Genomic DNA, 9,465 nt, shown 5'->3' with positions numbered 1-9,465 from the left:
TGAGAATCACTCGTACGAATACAGGCATGTAATGCAGTTTTCTGGGTTTCTTTTTAAATGATAACACGCAGAAAACCGTGGCCTTTTTTGCTGAATATTTGCATGCATAACCCAGAGGGATCGTTTCTTCTTTCGCCCACAGTGCAGTGCATGGCGTGAGCTGACTTCAGCGGGTCTGCCCAGCCCTCCGCTCCACACAAGGTCGCTCTGTGTGTGTTCGGCCTCGGAGAATGAGGGGAGGCCGCGGCGCACAATCACCACTAAGCACATACCTTTCTGCCCCACAGTCCCACCAGCCCAGACACAAACCCCCGGGGCTGTATGTTTATCAAGCGTCTCGGGGTAAGACTGCTGATTTAGGACCACTGCTCAGGTCCCCCTTTAACCCCCCATTTTCATCACGAATCACTCTCAGTTAAAAGGATTTGAAATGCTGACTTTAAATCAGCACTCCCAATCTGATGTGCTTGATAAATACCATGCCCAGGCCTCAACCCAACCTGGACCATAGTTAGATTAACCAGGTTTGACCGGACCGGTCCTCTGGAGCTCTGTCCTGATGAGCGGTGTTGGTTTTATAAGAGGCCCCCCCTGTGAAAGGATCTGATAAAACACAGCAGGAGGAGGGAGCTGCAGAGTACAAGAGTTTGAGAGAGAAAGATTGAGAGAGACAACGACAGTGAGAGATTGAGAGAGCACGAGAGTGAGAGAGCGAGCACACACCTCAATCCAAGAACAATATTTGGACTGAAACCTTACCCTCTCCATCTGGCTCTTTTGAAGGGTGGATTATGACTGGTGCCATGGCTGAGTCTTTATCCCACACTGTTCCTTCTGTAAGCCCAGCCTGACATTTTTCCTAAAGGACAGTTGTACAGGAAAAGTATACTCCCTGACGACTATCAAACATTCAGAGAATAAATCACACACACATATGTATTCACTCCTCTAAATTGACGCAAAGTAAATTATGTTCACACACAATCTGTCTAATCACGAATTAGACCGAATGAAATCCAGGTCTAACCAACATGTTTTTTCTCCTTCTGCTTCCCAGTCTGTTCATCCTCTCCTGCGCTGGAAAAAGAAAATCACAGAAAGCATTTTCAGGTGTCCATGGTAACAAAGTGAAGCACTTACCCTTGCACTCACTGCTCTGTGTTCACTCTAACCTCCACATAAATCTCTCTCATGTTTCTTTCCTTCTTTTTACAGAGTACAAATTGGGATGGACGGCTAATGTAACTTTGGACAAAATACTGTATATTAGCTTTATATGAATATAATAAAAAATAATTAAACATGTATGATATGGTGCTTTGTGAAATCACAAGAGGATTTTGAGTGGCAGCAAATGCGAGCCTCTCCTCCTCTTATTGTGATTCAAGCTGCGGCCTGAGGCACCATCTTTAAAGTGACGGGCGGTCCAATTGAAACGTCAGTCCCATATCTACAATTCAAGGGGGGACGTCAAAGATATTAGCTAAAGAGTAAGAAAGAGCAAAAAAAAAAATTGGACTACTTCTTGATTTGCCACATCTCATAAGCTTCCATGAGTAGATTGGAACAAACTGAAAATACCAGAAAAAATGAGCACTTGATTAATATTCACGCTTCAAGTTTTAATCGATGACTTAGATACAGTGCCACCACATCATTCAATTAAATCTCAGTGATTAACTCATTTTCTCCTCATATTGCTCTTTGAGTGCTCTCACCCTTGAGTAAACCTCCACTGCAGACGATTTGAGACGACAACCAATAGGAACTGAGACGGTGATAAACTTGTGATCCCATTTGAACCCATTTGTGGAGGGACCAAGTGGAGGGACAGAGGACTAAAGCCCGGTTGTCTTTTTATGGCAGGTACGAGTGTGGCAGGGTCAAGAGGGGGGAAAAAGCAGCGTGGCAGTCTGTCGACCTCAAAAACCACAATGGCTGCAGTACAGTCAGTGAACTTAAATCAAACAAGGACCAGCCAGTCCAAATACACTCTTGTTTGTTCTGGGTTAAGGGATTTTTTTGTCTAGCCCCTGCATTTATGCGTGTGTTCATGCATGTGCATTGTAAGTTCGGAATTCACTCATTAGTGCACACATGTGTATTCTGGTGCATGCCGAGGGTGCATCTGTGGCTTACTACACTGTGGGCCACACCCCTGAGTAAACCTCCACTGCAGACGATTTGATACGACAACCAATAGGAACTGAGACGGTGATAAACTTGTGATCCCATTTGAACCCAACCTAACTACACACTAGCACATTCAATAAGGACATATCAACTCAATATATGATCCTGACTTCCTTTGAAAGCACGCCAAGCAAGAAATTGCCTATTAGTGTGTTTTTCAAAGTAAATCTATATATAGCATCAACTCATGAGGAGTTCATACTAAGCTTGATGAATCAGACTATTACATATGTTTGTGACATCAATGCATTATACTGTGCTGAACATAAATTGTTACATTTCCATGTTGGTTATTGAAATTTAAAGTACGATAGTAAAACCTAATGTATAAAGGAAATCTCAGTCTCTTGAAATAATCAATATTTGAGATTTTTTTCTCTTCTAAGTGTTTTCATGTGAATACAAAAATATCTTGTCTGTCTGTCAAGAATTGTTTCTGTATTAGTTTGTAACCTTTGTGTGGATGTTGTGTACGTGTTTTATCAAGTAAGGATTCACCAGTAAATTCATCAACATCAATAGACATGAATTCCATATTTTTTCCCATCCATCCTATTTTTCCATCTTCATTTTCAGGACTCATTGTGGCTTTTCTTCAATGGGCCAACTGGGAATAAATGGTTATAAACAGTCTGCACCTCAGTCTAAAAGTACATTTGCTGACTTGACACAAAATGCACAGATAGGTTTGGGGTCTTTGGTAAAACTCTGGGGTCTTGTGGTTTACACAATGGCACGGTCAGGTAAAACACAGAGGCATGTGCTGCGAAGAGCATACGATTTTTATTAGAGGGTTCAAATTGAAACGAGAAACCAATTCAAAGTTTAATAAGTAACATGATTTTACACTGGTATTATAATGTTACTAGATCAGAATGATATATGATAAAAGTATATTCCCGTCTTGCAAACACCATGCAAGTTGATATCCGGTTGTGTTAGATCCATACGTTTGCGTCACCCTTTGAGATCATGACAGACGAGTGTAACACTCTGTTCGAATTCTGTCAAACCAACAACATGAGAGGGTAAAGTGAAGCAGCCGCAGCCTGAAGCACAGGGAAGCTTGAGGGAGTACAGTACTGTGGTGCCCAGGGAAAACAAAGTCTCAGGCCAGAGGTTTAGGGTGTTGCCTGGCTCCTCTGTCAACTGCATTTAACATGACAGAACACAACTCTGAGAGGAAAAAGTGATATGTCAGTTGTTTTATTTTGGCACGTACTGTATGACTGCCACGCAGGCAAGGGACTGGAAGTGGGAACTATGAGAAGAAAGAATTTCAAGGAAGTCACTGTTGGAAATTTCTGAACAAAAATGCACAATTGGTGATATATCCAAATATATATATTGCTTTTTAAAATAAGTAAACCACTATAACCTCTGTATGGTACAGTTTTGCCATTCTAAAATGTACACACATTCATACAGTGCATCTATGAGCAGCACTTTCTCTATCACACATTACTCACACTACCGGGACAGGCGTTAGAGGCAATTTGGATTCAGTATTTTGCCCAAGGATGATTCGACATGGGAAAATGGGGGTGATGGGGATCGAACTGCCGCCCTTCTTGTTTGTGGATGACCTGCTCTACCTCGTGAGTCCCCCCCCCCCCCCCCCCCCCGAGTAAAAGCTTCAATTCAATTACTGAATTCAACTAAATAAAGAGGTACATCCATGTATCAGGCCATTTCCTCCCTCCACTGCAGCATCTTCATTTCTGATTTATATTTCAGAGCACAGTGTGATATTTCTAAAATGAGTGTGTTCATTAAAAGGTGTCTTGGGTCTTCCAGTAGATGCTGTCATGGTGGTAGCGCTGTAATGTGTGTGATATAAATCTTCCCTGCTTTCTGGTGGCTCTGACTAAGGAAGTCCGCGGGGCCTTCTGTGGGCGCCTGCCAGCTATATCGCACGCAGGTTAACACTTCGCTAGAAACACATGAGAGGGCAAAGACACGCTCACAAAAACAAGCTTATACATGGACCTAGACACAGTGAGCCCATATTGCACATGCATTTGCTGACACTGTATGGAAAGGTTGACAGGGAGGGGGAGAGAGGGAGAGAGAGAGCGAGAGAGAGAGAGTTGTCATCCATCTGTCAGGAGCAGTGATGGCTTGCGTTTCTCTCTGTGGCCTCTGCCACACGCCCTCCGTGTTGAACGCTGGAGAACAATCATTTAAGCGTCTCCCAATCAGCCCTTTTGCCATCTTCAATTACACCTTGCCACCCTTGCATTTGTATAATTTGCTAATCTAGCTGAGGCGTGGAGCTGTCAAATGTGCCAGAGAGAGAAGCAAAGCATGATGGAGAGGCCTGTCTCTGGATCCGTTACGCCCTGGCACTGCAGACAGATTATGATCACATCCGACTGGATTATTGCTCTTATTTTAATTAGAAGTAGCCTTCGGTGGTTGTATTCTATCTGTTAACAATACATTTGTTTCTAAACAATGAAAGCAGCAAACCAGAGTTCTCTGGAGGAACAAGGCTCAGTGGTTTAGCATCTCACAGCTCGACCAGTTATTCTGAACTAAGTACTATCGAGTGTTTTGTGCTTCCAGGGCTTTATTTTCTGTCATTTTCAAAAGTCCAGGACATTCTACCATTGCAGAGGCACTAAGGGGTAAAAGCATTTTGAAAGGGCGGCTCTTGGTCAAGCTCAGGACCTGCTAGTTCTGAGTAGATGGATGTGGAGTGCCAGTATAACCCTGCATCCCCAGTCATTACAGTGTTTTAGTTTAAAGTGGCCAAATGCTCGCCACTCTCCGAACGGAAAAAAGCACCTAACAGTACAGTCATTGGTCGGGGACAAAATCTACTGAAACCAACCGTAAAACTTTACTATTCTGCATATATACTTTTAAATGCTTTCTCACTTTCAATAGTAATCAAATCAGCCTGTTCAATAAACTGTACATTCACGAGCGAATGATAAGGTAATATAAATAAGTCTCTCAGGACTGTGTCTTCAGCAGGTACCTGGAAAAAGTTAAAACATTTAATAAGCATCATTAGGAGGGATGAAAATGTAATCAGTGTGATTGCATGGCAATGACAATGTAAATAAGATTTTAAACGCTTCTCCAAGGACAGAAATAAGAGATCAGTGGTAATCACTACCACGCTAATTTTCAGATTGGTCAAAGACACATACACACACACACACACACCCTGATTAGTTAGTGCAGCTTGTTACGGACAAATGTGATGCTTCAATTCTGCTGGCAAATCAAACAAGTTTGGCTTGTGGTTTCGGACTCATTAGAGTTTTTTCAGATCTTCTAAAATGGAACATGTGTCCTTGGTACCGACTCAAATACCTGATCCAATCCATCAGCTCCCACTGTGAGTCGGAGCCAAGGCACATTAAGACACATTCATCTGCTCTGCAAGTGTGAATGGAGAAATATACAAGAGGTTTCAGTCCAGTGGAATGAACACACACAGTATCTGCAAAATAATATACATACGTGAACAATGAGTTATAATGTATCATCAGGCAAATATACTGTAATTACTAATTATATGGAACATTATACTGTTGCTCAGAGCAATTTATCATGGATGTAATTTACCATTAAAATGGTATAAAGTTGGATAATCCATCTTTACTGTTGCTCACAAATGTTTAGATTATTTGAAGATTTCACCGTCAACTTAATATCGCTTGTATTTGATTTAAGTGTTGTTCATACCTTATGAGTAGTGTTACAGTTTTCTGTAATTAACAGTTGTACTCTAACACATTTTCAAAGTCTGGATCACATGCTCCTGTAAAAGGGGGAACACATTGTACGGTGGTTGTGTCTTGCTCATATCCTTCAAGAACACATGACTTATATTATAAGCGAAAACTAAAGAAGCAAATATATTGGTTTGTATTCATATATGTCAAAATGCATGCTGTCATAGTATATGCATAATAATAAATAATATTCCTAACGCTCCCATGCCTTGATGATAAGCCTCAATCAAAAACTGTGTACTCTAAGTAAACCAGTGTAATCTATATCAATCTGTTGTTCCAAACAGAAAGAAAATAAAACAAAAGAACTTGTAATTCAAGCTCTTTTTGTATTTGTATGTAAACTTATTTGTATTAAGGAATGACCTAACAATATTTTGTACACAATCCCTCAATACAAACACTGGACAGCCACTGTAGATAAAAGAACAACCTAAATTAATATCTGCTCTTTGTAAACATGATAATAATTTGTATATCTTAGTGAGGGTCTGTGTATCCTTCTGAGGACATCCATTGATATTCTCACATCTTTCCTTTTTTAATACGTTTTTTTTACTCTGAACTGCGTTTCCCTGAGAGTGTGATTAGATTCAGGAGCAGGATTGGCTGCAGCTCTACGACACACATGTGAAGATGTAATAAGGCAAACGTGTGGTTTCCCCCCCCACCCCCTCAGAAAAGACAGCCCTTCTTTTGTAACCATCTGTTTAGAGTTGTTTAAACCGATGCTGCGTCTCCGTAAGATATTTAGCGTCATTCCTAATTTCTCACCATGCTGCTTGATGTTTCTGAGCGACAACTTTCATCTCACCAAGGTCTGTGTTTTGGTTGCAACGTAAACAAATCAACGGAGGACATATTTACCTTTTGGCTCAAAAATAAAAGGCAGAATACGTATGAATGAATGGAAATTGTAACAAACTCTCAACAGCTGTATAACATGTGTTGTTGTTTCTATTCTTTTATGACTGTGTTTTTATGTTATTTTTATGTACTATTACTCGCCTGACTTATTTGTGAAGCATTTTATAACTCTGTATTGAGAAGTGCTACATAAATAAAGATAATATATTATCTGCAGCGGATATGTAAGTATGTAAGAGTATTGAAAAAAATATTTTAGCTTTATATCACTTACATGTTCTTACCCTCCTCAAAACTTCTCTCACATTACTCCGGTCCTGCAGTCCTGTGCACATGGGAGCTCGGGTTATCAGATAAATAATGTCTCATGTCACGGGCTCTCCATGTTGAACAGCTTTCTGTGTGAGGACAAGTGTAGCTGTTCAGATTTTCCCAACTGGACTCCTGACGGACACTTGCACAAACAGAAATGCAACACCTCTACATCAGATTCCTCACGGCTGAAGGAAGGAGCGCGAGCGGCAACGAGAGGGAAGGAAAAACAGACCGAGTGTGGCCACTAATACATATATACCCTGTGTGTGTGTGTGTGTGTGTGTGTGTGTGTGTGTGTGTGTGTGTGTGTCTATATAATGTTGGTACCTGTCTATTCAGAAGTTACAGCACTTCAGTGCACTGATGAACATTCTGTTCTCACGCTGTTGAAAACACCGTCGACTAGCGATGAATATGACGCATCTGTCAACACTATTTTCAGACTCACTCTCCTCTGCGTATCAAAACTAAACTGGGTTTTTAATTTTTTCTCTCACAGCCCAGAAGAGAAAGTCGACACAGATCACACAATATAATCTTTATATTGAAAGACAGCTGTACTAAATCCTTAATTGAATGTAGGAATCAAGCCACCATGAATGATCTTCTTTACAAGTTTAAGGCAACACACAGGAATGTGAAGTAATTCAATGGAGCTGTCTTATGTGCTCAGGCATAGCGCCGGCACTTTTATGCTTTTCCAGTAATGTAAAATGACACTGAAACAGCAAAACCAATGTTTAGCACTGACATGTGGAGGCTGAATATTGTTCTGTGCATGAATTTTACATTGCAGGGTAGTCATAGTGACTCATCGAGCAACTCGGTTGCCTGCTGTTAGGCACAAAACCTGTCAAGTGTTATTTTTCTTTTAATCCATAATTTCTTAAGCTTAATTTGCAGCTCCACTCAGTATCAAAATAATGTTCTATTTCCCAACCAATCAAAAAGTTATATGTGTCAGTAACATATCATAAGCTAATTAGAATTTTAAAACCTTCAGCGTCTCGGCCACCTTTCTTTCCTCCCTTGGATTTTTTCAAAATCATTTAGAAAAACTTTAAAAACACATCAGAATTTTTGCATGACCTGTTTCACCCTTGAACAGGGCCGGCTCTAGCTTGTTTGGGACCATAGACAAAAGTCAGTGCTTTTACATACAACTTGTTTTGAAGTCAGATGTGACACACTATGTCTACACAGAAACCATAGTTTATTTTAAGACACACTTTAACTACTCTGCTGTGTTTCTGTTGTTAAATATAATTCCACAGAAATATGCTTTACACATACTGTAGGTTTAGTGTTTTTTTTTGTCCAGGATGCTTTTTTATCTACAATCCTCAGAGAAAGAATTGTGATCACTAACTATACAAATGCCATTAGCCATTCTGATTGAGGTTAATATTAATTTACTTGTGATTATATGTTTATAACTTAGGATTCATGTTATAGCTGATAAAATAATTAAGTGTAGTTGATAAAAGTGTAATATTGTCATCATAGAGTAACTATCATATTAATTAAGTCTTTTTGGAAGCAAAATATGAATACATAATTAGCAGTAGTTTAGGGAGTTATCGAAGAAAGGAAGGTTCGTAAAGTTGTTTTTGTAACATTAGTTCAAAATGTTTATATCGTTTTTTTTTTGATGACTTGTATTTGAAAAGAAAATACATGTGACTGCATTTCCGGGGTTTTGTGATACTAAAAATGCAGGAAAAAAGTGGGGTATATACAAAGAGCTCTGAATAAATAGAATTGGTTGTATAAAAGCCATACATGCTACAAACAAGCATGCAAACAAATCATCATATTGCACAGATTTGAAAAGCTGAAAGTCATCTGCAGTAATTGTCAGAGCAGAACTTCCTTCCTGAGCTGAAAAGCGAGGGCTTGGACCTCCGCAGCAGCTGATAAGCCTTTGTGTGTGGAGTTAGTTATTTTTTGGGGGGAGTGGTACAACCCGACTAAGAGACTTTATTGATTCAAATTAATTAATCCACTTAGAGAGGAAGAGGATTCTGTAGCTCTGCAGTGACTTAAATAGTCCGCACAAATTGAACTGTAAATTTGTTGTCTTTAATGATATTCCCAAGTAATTGAATTGCAGGAATGTTTCAAAATATGTGGCATTAGCATGCAAAAACCATGTGTTTCAGCAATGGATAACGCAAATAAATTTGATATTAATTAATTTTGGATACGGTTCAAGCCTATTTAGTGCGATTGTAATTACCATCTCTGCAGTGAAGTAAAAGCATGTGGGTTTACTGAGGAAGAGCAGATAAAGCTAATACAAATTTATGTTTCAGATATTAGTAAATACTATACAAAA

The sequence above is a fragment of the Limanda limanda genome, chromosome 5 (genome assembly GCF_963576545.1).
Source record: "Limanda limanda chromosome 5, fLimLim1.1, whole genome shotgun sequence".
Taxonomy (NCBI): Eukaryota; Metazoa; Chordata; class Actinopteri; order Pleuronectiformes; family Pleuronectidae; genus Limanda; species Limanda limanda.
The sequence above is the reverse complement of the archived record's forward strand: the minus strand, read 5'-3'. Positions refer to the sequence as shown.